Consider the following 24,101-nt stretch of genomic DNA (forward strand, 5'->3'; position numbering starts at 1 on the left):
CTCAAAAATTGCAAACCCCGTGATACCATTGTGGAATTGCACATCAGCTATAGAAGAATCCTTATTACAGCTAATTCCAAACAATTCTGGATAGGACTTCTTAAGAATCGTATCTCCACACCACAAATCATGCCAAAGTTTCACTCTAGAACCATCCCCTACCTAATACTAAAGATGCTTGGAGAAAGTCTCCCTCTTATATTTTTCCACAAGCCAACTCCATAAGGACCTGAAACCATTCTGGAACACCAGCCCCCCCAATCACTACCATACTTCGCCTCAATCACCCTTCGCCAAAACATATCTCTCTCTGTACCACATCACTAGGTGGATTTTGGAGCCTTCACCTAACCCACTTCATAATAAATTTCCTTGTAACCATTCAATACAGTTAGCCACATTAATAGGAATAGGAAATAAAGACATAAAGTAAGTAGGCAGGCTTGAAAAAATACTCTAATCAACATAACTTTACCTCCCTTAGATAAATACAAATGCTTCCATCCTGCCAATCTCTTTTCCATCCTCTCAAAAATATGATTCCATATTGTCTCATCTTTGCATTTAGCACCCAGAGGAAGACCCAAATACTTAGTGTCACAAGTTTGCAATCCAGAATGGCCACCAACTCCTCCAAGTTAGTTACGTTCTCACAAGAAGCAATTCTAGCTTGCTCAAATTAATCTTCAATCCAGATACAGCAACAAACCAAGCAAGAATAGTCCTTAAATGGGCAATCTGATGCACGTCAGCATCACAAAAAATAAGATTGTCGTGTGCAAAGAAAAGATGAGACACCATTATCCCATTATTTTCTGGAGACATCTCGCATAGCAGCCTTTATCATATGGCCCCAAACTTCCATCACAGCAACAAAAAGCATTGGAGAAAGAGGATCTCCCTGATGTAATCCCCTAGAACTCTCAAAAAGGCCATTTGGGCTACCATTAATCAAAATAGAGAAACACACTATAGAAATACAATACTTAATCCACCTCCTCCAATTCTCTGAAAACCCATATCTCTGGAGCATATAGATTAAAAAATCCCAATTGACATGGTCGTAGGCCTTCTCCACATCTAAATGACATAACACCCCCGGAACTCCTGATTTCATATGACTATCCAAACATTCATTGGTGATGAGAACTGAGTCTAAAATTTGCCTATCTTTGCATTTTGGAGGGCAGAAAAAATATCCTGAAGAACTGCCCTCAGTTTGTTGGCTAAAACTTTGGCAATAATGTTATAACCCTGCCTATTCAATTAATAGGCCTAAATCTTTGACAGCCTCTATTTTATAGGAATGAGGGAAATAAAGGTAGCATAAAAATTTAGCGAACGCATAAAAATTCTGAAAGATCTCCATAATAATAACCTTGATTATGCTCCAACAAGATTGGAAGAAGGCCAAAGAATATCCATCAGGGCCCGAAGCCTTATCACCAATTAAATTCTAAATCACCCCAAACACTTCCTCTTCTCCAATCTGTCCTTCCAACCACTCAGCTTTTTCCACAAGGATGATATTAAAATCCATAACATCCAAAAAAGGGCGGTGAAAATCGTCCTCAATATACAAACAACAATAAAACTGCATAATGCATTTAGAAATAGTTGCTGGATCCGTAATCAATTCTCCATCCACTAGAAGATTGGTTATAGCATTATGCTGCCAATTGAGAATTTTCCACTCCATGGAAAAATTTCTCATTTTTGTCCCCTCCCTTAACCAAAGAACTCTAGACTTTTGTCTCACACTAATGTCCTCCAAAGAATGGTTTTTTCAAGCTCTATGCAAATACAATCTTTTTCCAATTTCTCATCATCATTAAAATCTCGGCTCTCCTCAGTATTATCCAGTTCAATAAGAGCATTACATAACTGCTTTCTCTTAATTTCCACATTCCCAAAATTTTCCTCATTCCATTTTTTAAAATCTGACTTTAAGGCATTTGCGACTCTATAACTTGGATGCCCTTGAATCTGGTAGGAATCCCACCACAATTTTACTTCATAAAACCTTCAGCCTTGAGCCACATGTTTTCAAATCTGAAAGGACGGCAACTTCTTTGGAAACTACCATAATCCAAGATAATTGGAAAGTGATCAAACATAAGGCAGGGCAGCCTTCATTGATAAACATTTGTGAACTGAACCTCCCAATCCATTAAGAACAAGATGCAGTCAATTCTAGATCTCAAGACCTGCTGATGAGTATTAGACCAAGTAAAATAGCCACCATCCAAAGGTAAATCAATCAGACCATGAGCTGAGATGAAATTAGAAAAATCAAGCATAGCTTGAGAATAATTCTTAGTTCCCAGTAGTAGGAAAGCGAATCACATTGAAATCACCTCCAACACACCATGGTACATTCCACCAACTAATTAAACCAAACATTTTCTCCTAAAGCAACCTCCCATCCCTATTTGTATTAGGCCCATAAACCCTTGTGAATGCCCATTCTAATTGATTCTTCACATTTTTGAATCCACAAGATATTGAAAATTGACCCACAGCTTCCTCCATCTTTTCCACTACCCTTTTATCCCACATCAAAAGAATACCCCCTAAAGCACCAAGCAACCCTAAGTATAACCAGTCAACATAACTCCAATTTAGTTTCCTGTAAATATACAATATCAGCCTTCCAATCCCTAATCAAGTTTTTAATTCTGAGCCTCTTATCTCGATCATTTAGCCCTCTCACATTTCAAGAAATAATATTGGGATTCATTAAGACAACACGACAGCCCTCTCCCTGTTAGCACTTTTAGTCTTACCTGAGCTGGTCTCAAAATTCAAAGAACTCACCAAATTCTTCAGCTCCCTACTACCCTTTGATACTTGTTTCGATAAATTCCTCTGGACACCACTCTCCCGTCGATTCTTCTCTTCAATAGCTTGGAATAATGCTGTAACCTGATCTTCAAGGCCCTCATAAGACCTGCGCACAAATCGGCCAAAGCCTTTGGTTTTCCTCTTCACCCAAGAGGTTCACTTGCAACCTCCACTGGAATGGATACAGCTAATGGTTCTAGCCACATGGAATCATCACCATCTGACTGTACTCCTCCGATCACCTTCATCTTCCCATAGGATCAAAGCTTTAGTACCCTCCCTCCGTCCCTTTACTACTTCTGACTCAGCACACACCACTCTCCATTCAACCCACGTTCTGCACACATAAATATGTCCAAACTCAGCTGCCCCTTGATTCCATTACTTTCTATTCCATTTATAATTGACGAAATCTTAGCCCCAATTTGAGCTCTCTGGTTCTGTAGTCTTTTCTTATATGCACACAAACCAAAACCTCTCCAACCACAGCCCAACCTAACTTCCGGAATCACTATGGATCCTTTGCAGCGTCATTAACGAGTTCAGAGATTATAAAGAATGAACCTTAGGAATTAGAAGCCAATTGAACAACATTGAAGATCGACCTTTTGTCTACCTCTTGAAATGATCTTGCAAACTGAACAACAATCTCTTTGCACTCTCCTTCCCCATAGCTACAGAACGTAGGAAGTATTGGCCTCTTTTGAAAATATGTAATAAGTAAAATGTACCCCCTTCCTCCACCAAAAACTCAAAAGTTTTGGATTCAACAAAGCAAAACATGGAACCTCCCATTGCAAAAAAGAAGAAGAAAAAAAAACTAACCGTAGTACGATGAGAAGAACTAGAAATCTGACTAATTTGAGGTAGCTAGGCCTCTTTTTGGTGACTAATCCAAGGTAGCCAGGCCTCTAATAAAATCCCAGGTATATAGCTTGCATAAGTGGTTCTGTAGCTATATAAGTTCACTTTCAAAGGACACCAGCTCTAATGAACTCATATTAATCCTAAGCATGAATAGTTTTAAGCTCAGATAAATAACATGGCTTCTAAATGGTAATAACAGTTCCATCATTCATCATAGCACAGAGATTTTTGTTGTGGGGATTAGTTGATGCTACACAAAAGACAAGATTGAAGATGTGTGAGGTATGCTGCTGCCATTTTAAAGCAATTTGAATGCATAATTTTCAAGTTTTAAAATTCTGATGCAAGCAATGAGAAGGTTCAGAAGATCCATAAGACAACAAACGGTTTAACTCCATTGATAATTACCTCTTGTCCCAAAAGCATAAAATGCCCTTAACGTGTAGGGGAAACTCTCCCATGATAAGTGAGGCCCAACATGTGAGATTTTTTACTTTTTAAATGGGAGGTAGAGTGAACACCTTGAATCCCACAAGGTAGAGATATGGAATACACTAGAAACAAATGGAGAATAAAAGACAGATTTGTTATTGATGAAAGATTTCTCAATTTTAATTAACAACCAATTCAAAGACTCCAAAAGACATAATTTTCCAGAAAAAAAAAATAATAATAATAATACTAGGCAAATCCTAATCAATATCCTACCATATAGAGACTCAGGTTTGAATAAATACTTCTAGAGACCCTCCAAATCAAGGAAATAATACCATAAATTAGAAATTTCCGAAAATTATAAAAATTCATAAATAAATATGTTCGAATAACATGTAGGTCCAACTTGAGCACGGTGTCCTCTTTCTAAAGACCAAAATACCCAACAAATCCAAGTTCTCTCTTTGTTCATTCAAACTTTGTCTTTGCAGGCAGGCTTTGATTTTGCTTCAGTTTCAATCTTTACTATAAGGTAGAAGCCTAGATTGCTCAGTCTTCTCTCCTTCAATTTTGGCAATCCTCTTTTCTTCATCAGCATTTCTTGTTAAGGCTTTTACAGATTTCATAGCTCCAACAAATACCTCTATTTGCTGAAAAAGTTCCTTATTTGCTGCAGAAGTACAAAATTCACAAATGGGGAGAATAGTGAAATGTACTAATCCAAAAATTTTACAACATACCGGCCAAGATGTGATAATATATTGGCATAATTCATGGGTGCTTTTCAAAAAAGTTCACAAATCCTTGACAGTTTATCTTGTCATCATTTTTTATGTGAATAATTAGGATACTAGAAACTTAATACTATATATCATCAACTTACATGCCTCTGGCTTTGAAATTCTCAAACAAACAAAAAATTCAAGTACATGACTAAATAAAGAAAATACACATTATAATCAAAAGCTACCTGGTGTAAGCAGATCAAATTTATAATCTAACAAATGAAGCCACCCAAAAATTGAACTTTAACACTTATTAATCCCAAAATAGCATATAAATCAAGATTCAACCCACTAACCTTTCTCAAGATTGTAATTCTCGGCTTGGTACTTATAAATTTTGTGCTCAGTCCTAATTCTGTCATCCTCAATCCAAAAGTAACTTTTCTTCCACTGAAAAACCATTACATTTTATTTGTCAAAATTAAGGGTGTTTCTATACATAAATAAGAAAACACTTCAAAAATTAAAAAATAAAAAAATAAAAAAACAGAGACGTTTATTGTTAAAGAGAACCGTACCATCTTGAGATCTGTCGTCAGTATTTCCAAACTGTTAAGGAAACAAAATTCAATAATTAACAATCTTTATTAAAGAAAAAAAGTAAAGAAAAGAGAAATTAAAGATGTTATTTTTATGTAGTAACCTATCGAGCTCCCCACGAAGGAAGTCAGCTTTGAACTGTAGCGACTGTATTTCCAAGGGCAAGACTTTCGCTTTGCTCTGAGCACAACACCATTAAAACAGCATTAATTTGTTTTATCAAATAATAAAACTATTTCAAAATTTTGAAATAAAAACAGAAAAGAAATCCATACCAGTTTAAGGTAGTCTGCCGGCACATCAACAAGTTTCGATCTGTTGCAACAAATTTCAATAATTCTATAATTGTTTTCGGCAACCAGAAAAACAAAAATAAAAAATCGAAATTAACATATAGCTAGCACCCAAAATAAAATTAAAGGCTTTTTGATATTCATCCATAAAACAAAGAATTAAATTTTACCCTTTTTCTGAAATTCTTAAACACGTTATAAAAATTTGGTTCCAGAAAAATAAAACAACATAAAAAAGAAAATCACCTGTAAATCCCACAATGAATATCTTCTCTCACAACCATATACAGCGTAAGCAACCAGAAGGTCCAGAACAACGACACGAATCTCGTCACGAAGGAATGCAGCAATTCTTCAAGGTTTTTTTTTTTTTTTTTTTTTTATACACTCATATTATATATACACACTTATTATAATATGAGTGTATAAAAAAAAAAAAGAAAAACTTAAGAATTGCTGCGTTCCTTCATGACGAGATTAGTGTCGTTGTTCTATAATATAGACACTTATTATAACAGAGAACCGTTCAAATAAAAGCATTACAGACTCACAGCACCAAATCACCATTGTTGAAGCTTCAACCATAACATTCTGTCAAACGTTGAACTCACATCAACGTTCTCGATAGTTTCAGGCGAAAATTTCTTTTTGGCAATGAGTGCTTCTGCGAAATTTTTTTTGACACCCAAAAAAAAAAACATGATTGTTCCGTGAGTGAGACTGAGAAGGAGCAGAGGAAGAGTTTTGGGATTACTGAGGAGATTTGTAAATTCATAAAAAAAAGAGAAAGAGTTCCCGAATTTTTTTTCTAAATAACAATAAATATTAAAAAATTTAGTTAATTGTCAAGTTTCAAAACAATGTTGAAAACTAAAACTCGAGTGTCTAAAACTCGAGTTCCAAGATAAAAATCGAGTTTTTAAATCTCGATTTGTATGTGGATTACGCAAAAAATCAAGCTGAAAATCGAGTTTTAAAGACTCGATTTCCACAAATTGAATAAAAACGCCGCTATAGGTCTATAAAACGTCACTATAGGGCTTAAAAACGCCACTATAGGACCCCCTAAACCTATACTTACAAAAAAAATTTTGCAAAAAACGCCGCTATAGGGCTTTAAAACATCACTGTAAGACTTAAAAACGCCACTATAGGTGAAATTTTTTTTGCATGAAACTCGAGTTTTAAAGACTCAAGATCTTCGTGGCATTTTCACACTCGCGTTGCGAGTCTTTTGAACTCGAGTTCTAATAGGATCTCGAGTTTCTAAAACTCGAGATGCTATTTTCCTTTATTGTTTCAAATGTTGTCTAACTAACTATATACAATCCTTTTGCACTACTATTTTGCACATTACCTCAAGAGTTCCCTGAACAAACGTGTAGGCAACTAGGCATTGGGAAAGTAAAAGGGTCATTGGGAAGTTAAAATTTTTAAACGGGTGGATGAGAAAAATTTAAGATAATCGACCAATTAAACGGTGGAGAAAAAAAAAGGAAGAAAAAAATAAAAGAAACAGAAGAAGGAAAAACGGGATGTACTTGCAATTTAAAAAGTGATCTACTATATTTTTATAATATTTTCACAACAAATCAAGTAGTTAGTTGTTATTAATTCAAATTTAAATTTAACAATAAGATTATTTTTTTAACTCAACAATAATAACCAGTAACAATCTACTACTTAGGATTTGTTATAAAAATATTATAAATATATCATTTTTCTTTGAAAAATATAAGGAATTTAAAAGAGAAATGAGATATCTATAGTATTTTCATAACTTTTTATAACAAATTTTAAGTGATAAGTTGTTACTGATTATTATTATTAAAACAAAAAAAAAACCTTAATATTAAGTTCAAAAGTAAAACACGCCTTTACTTTCTCGCACATCGTGTATCACGAACGTCAAATCACATAAGTATTGATATATTTATTTATTCATTTCTTTTTTATGAGATTTTTTTTTTTTGGTAAAAACTTTTTGATGAGATTGATATAGCAGTATAGCATTATTACCACAATGGCTTAAGCTTCATCAACTGTCCTCTTTAATATTTTAATAATATTTTATATTAGATTTAACATTGATAACAATGGTTTACTATTTGGTTTGGTTAGTGATTTAAGTATATCAACTACGTTTTTTATAATCAACAAATCAACCTTGACATTGTTATGCATTTAATGATATATTTGTTTATTTATTATGTTTGCTTTGAATTTAATTTTTTTTATTTATCTTATGAAAGTTATGATATAAAAAAAACATATTTAGGGATTATTTTAGTCAAATTTTGTATTTATATTAATTTAATATATTTAAAATAATTAATAATTAATTATGATGTCATCACGATTCGATTCCGGTTCAACCTCGGTTCGACCTCAAAAACCTTGAACCTCTCTTTTTTACGGTTCAATTAACGGTCTAGGTTTCAAAACCATCAGTACATCCCTATACTATTGAGAATAAATTTTTAAACCAAAATTACAAAAATAATTAAAAAATTAATGATATTTTAAGTAGTGTTTAATTCAACCTAAAATATATTTTAGAGAATAAATTTTTTAAGTGTTTTTTACTATTTTCTCACATTTTTTTCCGTCCCAAACATGTATGTATAGGGTCCGTTTGAGAACAATTTATTTAGCTGATACTCAAAACTTTATGCTGAAAATTAATATTGTAGATAAAGGTAAAAGTTAGCTAAAATAGTACAATGAGACCCATAAACAATACCAAAAAATGCAGTGGGGCTTATAAATAGTAGCAAAAATAAACTGAATAATAAAATAAGCTAGCTTTTTTAGTATTATTTATGGATCTCATTGTACTATTTCAGCTAACTTTTACCTTTAAAGACTATACTTTTAGAAAAAAGTTCTTAATTTCAATAAAATAAGCGGATTCCAAACAGACTCATAATATAAAAAAGAAATTTTAGATAAAAAAGATCATGATCTAAGACTTGCTGGCCACTAAAGGCAGTAGTTGGGCATTGGAGACCAAGAAAGTTTGTGGGGGATGGTGGTTGGGTGACAAACAATGGGGGTTAGAGGTTCAATTTGTTAGATTTTAGACCCCTAAACACACGAAGTTTAACCTAATTTTATTGTGAACAATGTTTTTCTCTAAACTAGTTTAGAGAAAAACTTTTTAAACTTCTTATAAATTTCCCTTTTGGGTGTGAATTTTGAAAATCTAACTGTTGAATTTCATGTTTCTTATGTGCTTAACACGTATATCAAATTTCATTCAAATCAGATGTTATTTACTATTCGATCAATAAACTTATTTTTTACATATAATTTTAGATCACAAAAATTTGAAATTTTAACATTTGCTTGATGACATAGCGATTGACCTTTGATTTTTCTTGAAATTTTGCAAACATTAATGATATTATACGAACGTGCAATCCAACGATAAGATTTTCAAAATTATGAAGAGTTTGAAATATTTCTCTCCAAACTAGTTTAAAGAAAAATTTTGTTCTTTTATTGCCAAGTGTGAGCAACTGCGGCCCCAGCCCGCCAATTTTTTCTCCAACTAGGCCTAACCCACATGAACAGGTGGGATCGTGATGCTCAAAATGTTGAATTCACTGTAAAATGTACTCCTCCCTTCGAGGGTTTTACATGAAGTCACCACTTATTTAATTTAAATGGAAAAATAAGAAAGCCTTCTCTATAAAAAATGCTTTTATTGTATTAATATATATGACAATTTACATCAATTTTGTAACAAAATTTACAATGTTTTTTTGGTCCTAGATACAATCTAGAAAGTAAATTACATTTCCTTGTTTCCTAGTTACATTTTAAAAAATGTAAAATTGCATATACAAGAGCCTAATCTAGAGCCCTTGATCTATGTTTAGAAGCTAATTTACGAGATGGGAAAGTATTAAGCACCCATCTTGCCCGGTGAAACCAGTCTCCTAGGTTAAGATAGCCAATATCATATCATGTCAAACAAATGCAAATAATATATCACATAAACATGTTAATTTGCAAGAATTATAAACAAACATGTGTTGGAGAATTTAATGTAAAGAGAAACAAAAAGTGAATTTGTTAGATAACAATATAAATGTAAAGAAAGCATGAAAGTAATGGCATGTTCATCCAAAAAGTTAATGTAAAATAGAGAATTCCTAAATTCGACATGTTCATCCAAGCATGTTTAATAGATCAGAAAATTAGATATGTTCATCCAATCATGTTATAAAAGGTAAATAATAACTTAGAAGTGTTCATCCAAGCATGTGAAAGAAAACAGAGAATTGTCATGCTATTTGTCATCCACACAATTGCAAAGAGAAAAACAAAACATAAGCATATTCCTCAAGGTTTTTTTTTTTTTTTAAGAAACCAGTACTTTGGACTCATAATATGAGTTATAAGAGTATGGTACATCTGTATACTATTGAGCAAATAGTATTTTTAGTAGATTTGTGCACAAAATTTGAATTTCTTTAAACCAAAATTACAAAAATAATTAAAAAATTAATGATATTTTAAGTAGTGTTTAATTCGACCCAAAATATATATTAGAGAATAAATTTTTTAAGTGTTTGGTTGCGTTCCTAAAAATGCTAAGGAAACCATTTTTTTTACTACTTTCTCACATTTTTTCATCCTCAAACACATATATAATATAAAAAAGAAATTTTAGATAAAAAAGATCACGATCGGAGACTTGCTGGCCACTGAAGGCGCTAGACCAAGAAAGTTAGTGGGGGATGATGGTTGGGTGACAGACAATGAGGTTCCAGGTTCAATTTGTTAGATTTTAGACCCCTAAACACACAAAGTTCAACCAAATTTTATTTCCAAGTTGTTACTTAAGTCAATTATGAAGATATTAGGTTAAACATAAATCAATCTGTAAAGTTGTGATTTATAACTATATTTTATGTTGGCTTTATTCTATGATAAAAAGTGTTGTAATTGCTTTAATTTTGTTCCTTGTATTTTGTGGGATTTTATTGTATTGGGTTTAGTATTAAGTTGGTGAAGAATCGAGCATGAATTAAAGAACAAGTGGATTTCACGAGAAGCTAACCCGCGAAAGAGTCACATGAGAAGCATATGCTGGAAGCTGAAGAATCATGTCAGGCTGTCGATTTCGCGAATGTCCCGCGGGCAAGGTTTTCCCGTAAGATACCCTTGAAACTCTCTGTTTGGAGGATTTTTAAGTGTGACTTTCTTACACTTCACCCATACTATATATACCCTCATTACCCACAAAAGTATGAGAGGTCATTCGGAGAGAAAAACCCTAGATAGGTTTTCTACAACACAAACACCCATCTTTTAGAGAGAGAGCTACTCATCCTTAGTGAGAAATCATTCTAGCCTTTTCTCATTCCCTTTCCTATTATCATACCTTGAGTGGAAATTTGTACCCAAACACAACCCACACATTTTCAGAGTGTAGAGAGTGTTTTGGAGCTTTAGAAATTTTGGGGATTTGCCAAAAGAAGCCAATCGTTTGGTGGATGCTATAGGGTGTATTACGAAATCCTGAAGTTAGAGAAGACATGACTTTGAGAAGTCCATTGGTAGCAGGAGCTTGGAGGACTCAAGTACATTGGATAGACTAAGTTTGGAGGGTCTTTTGTTATTTGTGTACTCCAAATTTATTCTCTAGTGGATCGATTTACCGCTTGGAGGGTGGCGGAGAGGTTTTTCGCCGAGTTCTTCGGCTTCCTCTTTGATAACACGTCTTGGTGTTTTCTTGTGTTTGCATCATTCTTCCCTACTCTTTTAGCTTTCATTTTACTGTTGATATTTGATGAATATGGCTTAAAATAGTTTTATCGTTTGTTCGCTTGTATTTACTCTTATTCCGCACTTAGTTTAAGTTAGAGTAAAAGTAGCCGAGCCGTAAAGTTTAATTAGGGGTCTAAACAAGCTCTTGTGTATTCACACAATTTCAATCTTTCACAATCATATCATGCAACAGAAAAGTAAATAAGATACAGATATGATGATTCAGGAAAACCAATGAAACAAACCAGTTTCAAGGTAAAAAAAATATGGAGGAACTATCCCAAGAAGAACAATCCATTATATCAAATAGAAGTTTACAGTCAAGAATATTTAATTCATCGTAAACTTAATTATAAGTATCAAACCTAGCTCTGAAACCTTAAACTTCTTTGATATGGATCTACTCCAATGTGAACCTCCAGTTCACACTTTAGATCTCCAACATAGACATCCAGTCTACCTCATGCATGTAATGTGGCTAACTAAGAGCATTTGCATTAGTCCATTTAAAATTTTGTGGCTATTTTAGTATGATAACCTACATTTTTTGCTTCTTTTACACAATCACTTTTCAAAAACACCCATATTAGATTGTCTATTATACACTTTATTTTATTCAAATGATATTATTTATTATTTTTTTTTTCAATATCTCTCTCATCACAATGCTCTCTCTCTCTCTCTCTCTCTCTCTCTCTCTCTCTCTCTCTCTCTCTCTCTCTCTCTCTCTCACACACACACACACACATAATTCCATGTCTCTCCTTCGATCCTCCCTCAACTCTCTTCCTCTCTCACATCCCAAACCCAGACACTCACACATGGTAGCAAATATGGCGGTTTTTTCATTGGGTTTTTCATGTGAGTTTTTTGTTGGGTTTGATTTTAATCTATTTTTGGTTTGGGATGACTTTTTTGATAAGTTTGGGTTGATTTTTAGTTGGGTTTTTTGATGAGTTTGGGTTGATTTTGGTTTTTCTTGATTTTAAGTTGGATTTTTCGATAGTTTAGGTTGATTTTCCGTTGTTTTTGAGTCAATTTTGTGTTTGGATTATCAAGTATTGAAATGTGGTGGTGGTGGTTGGGTGGTTCTCTTCTTCTTCTTTTTCTTTTGCTAGGTTGCTGTGGATGTTAGGGAAGAGAGAGAGAATCTAGCAAGAGCAATGGTGAGAGAGAAAAAAATAATAAACTAATATTATATATAGTTACAATAACCGTGTGAATAAACACAATTAATATAGCAAATGTGTAAATTGTAATCATTTTGTAGTAAATTGTAATCATTTTGTATTTGTCAAAATTCATATAATAAAAAGATATTGAGTGAAATTGTAACCTTAAACTACAATCAAGTTTGTAGCCAAACTTTGTCCTAAAAATAATTATCAATTAAAAATAAGTAAAATACTGAGTGCATGTTTGGTAGACTGTAATAGGCACTATAATATAATAGTTATTCTTATAATTTAACTATTCAATAGTTTGGTTATGTTTTTATTACAGGGAATAGTCATTCCTTATGAATAGCAATTCTCTAAAATGAGGAATAACTATTCCTCTCTAAAAGGGTTGTAATAGTTATTCCTTAGTAGATGTAATAATCTCTAACATTAATATATTTCCAAATAAATAAACTTTCCATATCCACCTAACAATTATGGAAATAAAAAATTATCAAAAAATAACTCATCTCTCTAAAATTTAAAATATATTATTTTTTAGGAAATATAATTGTATGAATTAGATATTTCCTAAAAGAGAAATGATATGTTCACAACATTTTTACAATAAATTCTAAGTGGCAGGTTATTACTAGTTGTTATTATTGGGGCAAAAAAGTAATCTTACTGTTAGTTTCAAATTTGAACTAATAACAATTAATCATCTGTGATTTGTTGTAAAAATGTTGTGGACGTAGCAACTCTCTTCCTAAAATAGATTATAAGTTTTATTCTAATGTTACAACTCACAATCAAACTAATGGATAGGTTTAGTTATTCCATTACAACTCATTTTATTCCCGGTAATAAAGATTACAACCCACTTGGTAATAGTTTTTGTTTTCTATTTTTAAAAACTTGTTTTTGGGAATATAAAGAAAAAACAATTTTCTTGTATTTTTGAAATAAAAAATATGTTTGGTTAGTTGAAATTAAAAAAATAGTTTTTTTGAATAAAAAATACTAAAATATGTTGTTATTAGGATTTGAACTCTAATGCTAACTCATTAAGTGAGATAGATTTATTAAATCAAATACGTGTTTTCTTTGATTTTTGAAAACTAGAAACTGAAAACTGCCTTTTGCATTTTTTCAGTTTTCTCCACAAATTGAGTTTTGAAAACAATTTTTGTTTTTTGTCCATTTTGAGTTGCCAAACAAGTTTTTTAGTTTCAAAAATAGAGAATTGTTTTTTAAAAACAGAAAATAAGGGGAAAAACAATTACCAAACATACCCTTAGATTTAGTTAATTAATAAATAAGAAATAAAATTAATATCTATTCAATAAAATAATTATTTTTTAATACATTTCAACTAAATTATCTATCAAAATGGAGTTCATTAATTGTTCTTTACAATCGTGAATCATCTATAATTGATTTTATATTAAATTCTAGAACAATTTTCCTTTCAATGATTATCCTATATTTATGGATGCAATTTAGAACCACACTCTAATAAACTAATATCAATTTTTCAAAATTTTGGTTGAAATTTCAAATTTCATACCCTGGTGGCTTCCTCCATGGTCAAGGACCTAAAGATATTGGTGGTCACTTAGTTAATTGTCCAATATAAGTGGCAACACGTGTGCCGGTTTTACTTTAAAATTTTTGTTTTTTTTTTTCATTTTTGTCCAAGTTTTTTTTCTTTTTTTTGGTGTGTATAAATAATCAAATTTTTAGTTTAAGCAAATTACAATTTACCCACATGTGGTTTGGTCGAAATTAAAGTTGCCTATTTGTGATTTAAAAGTTGACACTTTACCTATCTGAAGTTCACTCAATTAAGTTTCCGTAACCCACCTCTGTACTTTCATCGTTAAAAACACAAAAAACATAACAAAAAATAAAAATCAAGATCTGAAAGCATATTTCTTAAAATTGTGAAGCTTTGACTTAAGGACATTCTTCATCTTCATAAGAACATTCTCATGCATGATTGTCAAAATCGCGATCCAGACTGTAAAATCACACGATTTTACGATCCCACTTCACCAAAAAGTTTAAAATCGTAGTAGGATCGCAAAAATGGTAGGATCATGTAGAATCGTATAGGATTGTAGGATCTTATGGGATCCTACCGATCCTACCTTTGGCTTGATTTTTTTTTTTTTTTTTAAGTGGGATTCATTCGGGTAAGATAATCCAACTAAACCCACAAGCCCAATGGGTTATTAGAAGCCCAATAATGAATTGAAGTCCCAAATTTACTCCTATGTCAACATAAAATCTAAAAAAAACCTATAGTGATTAAGTTTAACGTTTTCAAAAACAAAACCTAAAATATTTAGATGATGAAATGGGATATGACAATGACAGTGATTAGATTAGAAGAACCTTAGAATGAGAATTCTCTTTTGGATTTCATATTTGTAATTGGCTAGTTTACCTTAGATTGAGAATTTTCTTTTGGATTACATATTGTAAATTTGTAGTTAGCTAGTTTTTATATGCTAACTAGCCTAACTTATTTTGGATTTGCAACTTAGAATTTGGAAAACATTTTTCATATGTGTAGATAATATTTTGGTACTTAGTTGCTAATTAAACATGTATTGAACTTTTTAGATACATTATGTCAAAAGTTAAATATATTTTGTTTCGTTAGAATGACATAAGAACGATGTAGTGCGTGCAAATTACATTTTATGATGTAATTTTTTTTAATTCATATTTTAAGTGATTATATAATATACAAAGTCACTATCAATAGGTTTTTTGGCTTAAAATTTGAAAATAGGTAGGATTTTACGATTCACAATCCGATCCTACGATCTACGATCCTACGATCTACGATCCTACCTACCTCCCACAATCCTATGTAAGATCCTGATTTTGACAACTTTGTTCTCATGTCTATTAATCCAAACAAAACTGTCAAGGGGATATAAAAGATTGAGAAAGAAATTTGTATGTGTTTGATTTGATCAAACTTCTATGAACTTACTTTCATAACAAGGTTTTACACTGCTAATTTTCTTCTTATGGAATCTAGTCGTCTTCATATCTTTTTTTTTTTTTTCTTTTGCTGAATCTAGTCGTCTTCATATCTAATCAAACTTCTAAGTTCCAGTTTATTTGATATTGAGTGGAGACCTTTTCTAGTCTATAACTTATATTTTTAGATAATATCTATCTCGACCTCCAATATCTCGACCTCCAATACAATGATGTTGAAATCAATTAGTGGGGACGGGAAACAATTCTTTATTGAGTAGAGTCTTGTGTTTGAGGCAGTTTTATAGTCATCCTTGCCAAATCGTTCTCCTTTTTCCTCTTGGTTTAAAGTATTAACCAATAGAAGCATTAAATTATATATTGTGAGGAACTTTATACAAAAAAAAAAAAAAAATGGAGAAACTATTGGCTCTACTATTCATCATCCTACTAGGGACAATAGGTTGGGTGGAGACATACCGATCATTAGTCTCTGTTTATTTGTTTGTTTTTAGTTTTGTTTTTTTTTTATCACTTGTGTTTATTTTTCTGGTATTTGTAATTATGGTTCTTTTTGGTTTGGCAGGTCACACCAAATGCCAATTTTAAGAATGATCTTGGATTAGATAGTTTAGGTTTCGTGGAGATGATTTGGATTGATACTTGATAGGTTTCAAAATGTTCTTATGAAGATGAAGAATGTTATGTTTTTGTTATGTTTTTTATGTTTATAACGGTGAAAGTACAAAGGTGGGTTACGAAAGTCTAACGGAGTAAATCTCGGGTGAGCTAAGTGCCAAATTTTAAACCATAAGTAGACAACTTAAATTTCAGCCAAATCATAGGTGGGTAAATTGTAATTTGCCTTTTTAGTTTTTTAGAAATGAATTAGCTTTTAGTTTTTTGTTCCTGATTTTTTATTTTTTATTTTTTATTTTTTTTAAGAAAGGAGGTTCATATGTAAATTTTTGGCAAAAATGAAAATTTATACTTTCTAATTTTACTCTATATATATAGATCATTTAAGTATGAAGTTGTTATATTAATCCAACTAGTCCTTAACCCATGCAATGCATGAAATAGTTAAATAAACATTAAAAGAGCGATGTTATGTCTACAACATTTTCGTAACAACTTCATAATAAATCTTATGTGGCAATTTTTAATTGGTTCTAAACAACGCTTATTACTTAAATTACATTGAAATTACTTTTACTTTTTGTCTTCTAATATCAACTTGCAACTTAAGATTTATTTGTGAAAATATTGTGAACGTAGCATTTCTCATATTAAATATATTTAGTTTAATTAAAGGTAATAGGACTTGAAAATGAAAGAAAATATGTAATTTTGTTCAAAATAAAGGTTACGTAATTAATCTAAAAGTAATGAAAAGAAAATAAGCATTTTAAAATAACAAAAATGAGTTGATGTATAAAATTGTAAGGCTTTTTTTGAGCTTAGGTGGCACATATAAGAAGGTCAACAAATAGTTAAAGGTTTCAGTTGTAACAATACTTGAATTAATGCAATTATATCGATTCAATTTTTGTTTGTTCTTTTTCATTTAAAGTAGTTTTTATTGTAGCAACTTGTGTTTGAATAATTTATTTTATAGAAGTTCTCTTAATTGAAACAATTACTATACCCACTCAAATTCAACAATTCGACTTTGAGACAAATTTGACAAACATTCATTGGTGTTTGCAGTTGTGGGATGGGTAGGATTCGAACATAAAATAGAGCCAAGTGGGCCCGTCCCGAGGAGGCTGAAGTTTCATCCTCCCATCAGTTCTGGCCCAGTGTGTTCGTAAGAGCCCAAATATTGAAACCGAGGAAGCCGACCACCTGAGGAGTCCGAGGAGCGAACATCCCTTGGAAGGCTTTATTCGAGCCACCTAGAAGGACAAAATGCCAAGGAAGAAGGTAGAGACGTGCAAGTAAAGAGGAAGGGAGATATCCAGATAAAGTACCCATCACCTCTGCATTCAATACATCGCATCAACTCTGCTGGCTATATTAATGGCAGAATGACTCCTGAACAGTGCTCTCACAACTTGCAGCACATTCTACCACCTCCAACAAAACTTTGATGGGATGAGAATATAAAGGAAGATCATTGGCTGTACAAGTGGAGGGTTGAGATGCACCTCAAATAGATATATAAGGAAGGGGAATTCCTCTAGAATGGGGGGACGACAAACATTAGAAGAGAAATATACTGTGTGTATCAATACTCTGTAATCCAGACTTGAGCATTATATGAACTAAAGATCCTCGGATTGACCCGAGGAAGAATTGAACACTGAAATCTTCTTCTTTCTTACAGAATACATATTGTTTTTACTTTTTATATCAGACATGAAATTAGACCATTAAAGCGCATACAAGCTAACCTCGGAAACCCATTCTCAAATCAGTTGTATTGGACAATTTCATACCAACTTTCTACCCATTTAGAATTAATGGCATTTGATTTTTGCTCACTTATCGCAGTAATCTAAGGATGTACCACGATTGAAAAAAGAAGACCCTTTGAAATATTCATTGGTGTTTGCAGTAAAAAATGTAATGTTGAATTACTCAATTTTTGCAATTTTTACCAAAAAAAGACGAAGAAAAACACACGCACGAAAGAATTAATAAATAAAATTCCCATGTATTCCCTCTCTAAGTTAAAAAAACATTCAAAAATAATTACGTCATATTAGAGCATCCCCAGCTCCCCACTTTAGTCTTTTCTTGGATAATTTATCATACCTAATCTAGGGCTGCTCTACAGCCAGTCCAGGGGGTTCAAACCCCCTGACCTGGCCAAAAATAAAAATTATATATAATTTATTTTTTTGTTTTGCCCCCTAAAATAAAATTTTGAACACCCTAAACTTAAATTTTGTTTAATCTTAGCTGAAATAAACTTGAATATGATCATCTTAGTGCTACTTTTGCAATATTATTTTCACAATAATTTTACAATAAAGGTTAAGTGGCAAGTTTTAATTGGTTTTTATCTAGACCCACAACTAACATCACTTTTTTTACATATCTCCAACAACTTGCCACCTAGATTTTATTGTGAAAGTGTTGTGCAATGGCTTTACTCTTAAAATTGCTGCTTTGTTTTTAAAAATAAATAAACCTTCTCTTCGGACTCTCTCTGGACTCTGGTTTACTTTGCCATTGGCCACAAAATGAAATTGTTTTTCCCTACACTTTTCTTCTTCATTAACAAAAAATTATACCATTTTTAGCACACAAATTACAACATTGTCGACCCCCCCTAGAAAAAAAATCCTAGAGCTGCCACTAACCAAATCATATCCATTTGTATAGTTGAAGCTTTAGTAATTGCCACATGGAGTCAAGATAGAGTTAAAAAATAAACACTATGCTCAATGAGGAATTAATAGGAATGCTCATCACTCTAAACAGGAATAAAATTTTGGATTTATTTCATAAAATCTTGGCCAAATGTAGTGGAAGAGGAGAATGTATGAATTGTTGTTTAATTTTGGTTTTGGCTTCTACTTAAAAAATGAATCACAATATTCTAGTCATATTGTCCAGTTTTACAATTTCACTATTGTAGGCATCACAAATCTGAATTAAGAGAAGTGCTGAATACAAAGGGTGTAGCCCTATAACTCAAAATGTTATACATGAAAAACACCACAAAGCAAAGAGTGATAGGAAAAAATTATAAAAATTAACTACTAGTTCAATGCTTCAATTATATCCAAGGAAAGAGCCATAATTAGCAAAGATAGACTGTACTTTTGGAGTCACTGCCTTGAATACCATGTTGTTCCTCTTATTACAAATTCACCACAACAAACAAAGAGTAACCACTCACCATGCCATTTGACTCATACAGTCCTATTTCTAAATCCTAATCTCAAAGCTGCCAAAGCCATTTGACTCCTACAGTCCTATTTCTAAATCCTAATCTCAAATTAAGCTACCATAATCTTAATTGCTAATGCAGGCACTACCCAATAAACCAAAATAGAAAAAGAGCATAGACAAGGATACCATGACAATATAAGACAAATGACAAATGATTTATTGTCCTCCCTACGGTTCAGGACTCGCCAAAAGCTGACTAATGTGTCATGACCCCCCAATTAGGAACTTTACTAATCTAGAAGATCTTGTGGAGTTCATAGTAATGAGCGCTTTAAAGATTCATTATGTTCTCTTATTGATATTTAAAATTGAAGAAGTAAAACTGTAAAAGTTCAATTTCTCTTTGCTATGAATGAAAGTCTTCACTGTATGTGGAATTTTTAAAGCTATTTTCCTTTTAAGTGGCTGAAATATTTGATACATATATTCTCCTAGGATGAAATTCAAAAATAGATTTGAACAAATTGACATCATTTTCATAGTATTCAATGATGATGGAACTCCAGAAACCTGTCCTTATATCGCGGACAGTTGAAACTCTTCAAACAATGAGGATCTTGCCTTCTGCTACTAAATGAGTACAAAAGATTAAATTAGTAGGGAAATGGACACCATTCAGTATATGAAAATATACACCTTACATTAACCTTCTTTCTCATGGGTAAACTTGAAAACTTATAAAGGAACTAAAGAAACCAAAAAAAAAAAAAAAAATCAATGAAAAAGGAGGGCAAAGGGCATCTTACACGTCATCTTCAATTAAAGAGCTTCGAAACAAGTCAAGTTTTAAATTCCTAACAAAAAATATAAGGTGAAAGATCTATCAGGAATAAACCATATAGAACCAAAAAATATATGTAGATAATTGTTATACAAGTAGTCTGACATGCTTTCGTGACAAGCTAGTTGCTCAGGGCCTTGCCATGTGAAGTTATTTTATGAAAGATCACTGCAGCAATGCATTGAAAAAATTCAGATCAATTCCTTGATTAAAAACCAGAAACAAAAACAAAAGGATTATATGAATCGAACTAAAAGTATTTGGTATTTGAACCCTAAAGGCATGTCTTATCAAGATATAACATCAATTCTATTTGGTATTTGGTGTCTGATGCTAAGGGTGAGTTTGGTTCAACTTTTTGTAAAAGTACGTAATGAAAAAGTGGAGTTTTCAAAAAGTACATAATAAAAAAGTGCATTTTCAAAAAACTGAGTGCTTGGTAAAAATTGTTAAAAAGTGCTTTTTGAAAAAGTTGAGTGTTTGGCTAGCACTTATAAAAGTGGCAGTTTGAGGGATAAATTACCAAAAAGAACAATGTATATATAAAAGTATCTCCAGCAGGTTAGACAAATTTTTGTACTGTTTGGACAATCAACAGTGACATTTATATTTTGCCTACCCACTTTTTTAATCTTTATTTTTTAATCAAATTTATTCTTTTTTAATATTTATTTATTCTTCTTCTATTCATTCTCAACAATTATATTTTTCAACAAAAAGTGTTACATCCACAATATTTTTTGCAATACTTTCACAAAAATCATAATAAAATCTTATATGGAAAGTTGTTACTAGTTCTAATTTAAACTCACCACTGAAATTATATTTTTACTCACCAATATTAGCTAATTACTTAAAATTTATTGTGAAAATATTGTAAAAATATTGTGATAGTATTTTTAAATTGTGATTTCTAATTCTTTGCCTTTCTTTCATCCATATGTTTCCTTTTTCTTTTTCTCTTGCATTTTGTCCACCACACACGTATACCATTAGACATCCTCTTCTTTTTCTTTTTCTTTACTTCCACTTGATTCCAGAAGCTCCCTCGTTCTTTTTTTCTTTTCTTTTTTCTTTACTTCCACTTGATTCCAGAAGCTCTCTGGCTCTCTCATTTTCTTCTCTCTCTCTCTCTTTTTTTTTTTTTTTTTTTTTTTTTTTTTTTTTTTTCTTTTTCTACTTGATTCCATAAATTCTCTAGCTCTCTCTGTGATACTTGATTCCATAATCTTGCTTGTCTTTTGGTGTCATTATCTTCAAAGTTCAAATGCACACAGACACACATGGAGAGAGGAGAAATCGTCTTTGCTCCACCACACCGCCACCGCTGCTCCTCCTCCTCACTGCGGAGTGCATGCAACCAGGGGTTATTTCGGCTTCTTTTTTTTTTTTTTTTTCTTGATCATTTATTGTTGTTCTAATTTTTTTTTTTTTTTCTGTTCTTGATCTGCTGTTGTTGTTGTTTTGATTTTAGATTTGTTGTTTAAATTATATCAGTTTTATGAGAGCAAGAATTTTTTTGCTTTTATTGTTGTGGTTTGATTAATTTTAAGATTATGTTTTTGAGTTTGTATTTTGATTATGCTTGAGATGGGAGGTGTGAGAGTGAGCTTCGTGCAAAGGGAGAGCAGAGAGATGAGATGAGAGGCGTGAGAGTCAGCTTCAAGCGTGAGAACTGATGAATTTTTATCAGGGTATTTTCGTAATTGACCATCTAGCCCAACGGTATAGTTCAAACGTGCATGCGCGTTTTCGTTTATGGACCTCTTGCGGTCCATAATATTTGCGCGTTCTGAACGCATTTTTTGCCTTGGCCCAAAACGCAACTTTTTTCAAAAAGTTGCGTTTTGGGCTGAGCCAAACGCATAAAATCCTTCATCTTTTATAAATATGTGCGTTTCAACTCCTAAAAGCTGAAACAAACGCACACTAAAACCTTTTCTGCCAGAGACAGTTGATATTACTTGCAAACTATTGAGCACTATATGTGTATTGTATCTTCTTATTGCACATGCCCAGAACACCAAGACTCTGCATTCACTAATTCAAAATGTAAATTTGATTTTTCTTAATTCATGTAAGATGGTATCATATATGTAAGAATTCCCATCCCTTCAAGGCCTCGGTGTTCAGCTGAAGTGAGGGGGTAGTATGGAGTGTGGGATTGTGGAAGTATATTTAAGGTAGTTGGTTGCTCCTGGGCATGAGCATAAACTACTTAGCTTGTCAAAGGTGAATGTCCCTAGATTACCCGGCAATTGGTTCTAGTGGGCAAGGTTAGTTGCTTGTAAGTTTTACAGGTTAAAGGCAAGTTCAAAAGGCTCTTCTTTAGAAATGTTTCCTACATTATAAATAGGTAGTTGGGACAACTTCACATTCTTTACATATGATATTAGCGGTGACAAAAGTTTGGTTTTGCATGATTTATGGTGGGGGGAGGCTCTGCTCAAGGAGAGGTATCCCTAATTGTGCTTAATAGCAAGAGATAGTGAGGCTACAAAAGGGATTTTTCTTTTGCCCTTTGGGCTGTTTTTACTTAACTAAAAAATTTGCTTTTCAACCACATAAAAAAAATTTGCTTTTCAACCACATAATAAAATTGTTAGTAAAAACAGCCCAAAGGGAAAAACAATTCCTACAGAGGTGGATTATGCAGAAATCAGGTCTGGACAGCTCTCTTGGATGCCAGTATTCATTCATGTAGTTCAGGATTGGGAAATTGAACATGTGTCACAGATTTTGGAGAATCTTTCCCGAGCTAATATTAGGCATGGGGAGTTATATAAGTTGGAGTGGATTCCTTTGCAAAACCAAGGTTTCCAAGTGAAGAGTTATTATAGAGTTATGAGGAGGGGTGGCTTAGATTTCCTCAAAGAAGTATAGGGAAAGTCAGGGTCCCACCAAGGGCAGCTTTCTTTTCAAGGTGTGTGGCTTTGAGTAAGATTTGGACTGCCAATAACTTAAGGAGGGGCATTGTTATGGAGTGGTTCTTCATGTGCAAAAGTAAGTATGGGGAGCACTAATAACTTGTTTCTACATTGTGAAGTGTATAAGGTATAGTGGTCTATGACTTTCTGTATATTTGGAGTCTATTGGGTGATGCTGAATTTAGTTCAAGAAATGTTGGTGTGTTGGAGAGGAGGGGGGTGGGGGGTTGGTCAGGGGAACAAGGGAGAGTAGGTAAGCTGCTCCATTGTGCCAAATGTGGCATCTTTGAAGAGAACATAATGACCGGTGTTTTGAGGCTCAAGAATTGAGTAGGAAGAAGCTAAAGTACTCGATTTTGAAGTCCTTATATTATTGGTCCTTGCCGTTTCCCTTAATCTCAATAACGAGGTTCTTAGAATTTTTGGATTTTTTGAGCTTTCGCTAGTCTGGTATTTTGCTATTTTGATTTTTTGCCTTCCTAAAATTTTTCCTTCTGTCGTGTGTTTTACTCTCTTTATTCAGCCTATGTACTTGGGTAGCACTTTTCTAGATTAATGAATTATTTACTTATTAAAAAAAAATTGACATCATATGAGAAATTTGAAGTGAGATTTTCCTGAAAGCAAAGTTCTGATTATGAAATCTAGATTTCCCCTTTGAAATTTAAAATGAACTAAATATTAACAAAGATATGAACTTAGAGAATTTTGAGTAAATGCTGAAAAGCCCCGACATTGTTGACTGTGAGGCAGGATGGGCACTTAAGGCCCTGATGAACTGC

The 24,101-nt window shown here is 32.6% G+C and overlaps 1 protein-coding gene and 1 long non-coding RNA gene across 3 annotated transcripts in view; one reads left to right on the forward strand and one right to left on the reverse strand.

Annotated features, from left to right (window-relative positions):
• Window positions 1-24,101, forward strand: part of LOC126726322 (uncharacterized) — a 71,642-nt gene that overhangs the window by 39,520 nt on the left and 8,021 nt on the right. The window lies entirely within an intron of this gene.
• On the reverse strand, window positions 4,495-5,322 carry LOC126726324 (uncharacterized). Its single transcript, XR_007655797.1, has 2 exons — window positions 5,228-5,322; window positions 4,495-4,816 (listed from the first exon to the last, which is right to left on the reverse strand). It is a non-coding gene; the product is annotated as an uncharacterized LOC126726324 (long non-coding RNA).

This window comes from Quercus robur, chromosome 5, assembly GCF_932294415.1.
Source record: "Quercus robur chromosome 5, dhQueRobu3.1, whole genome shotgun sequence".
In the NCBI taxonomy this organism is placed as follows: domain Eukaryota; kingdom Viridiplantae; phylum Streptophyta; class Magnoliopsida; order Fagales; family Fagaceae; genus Quercus; species Quercus robur.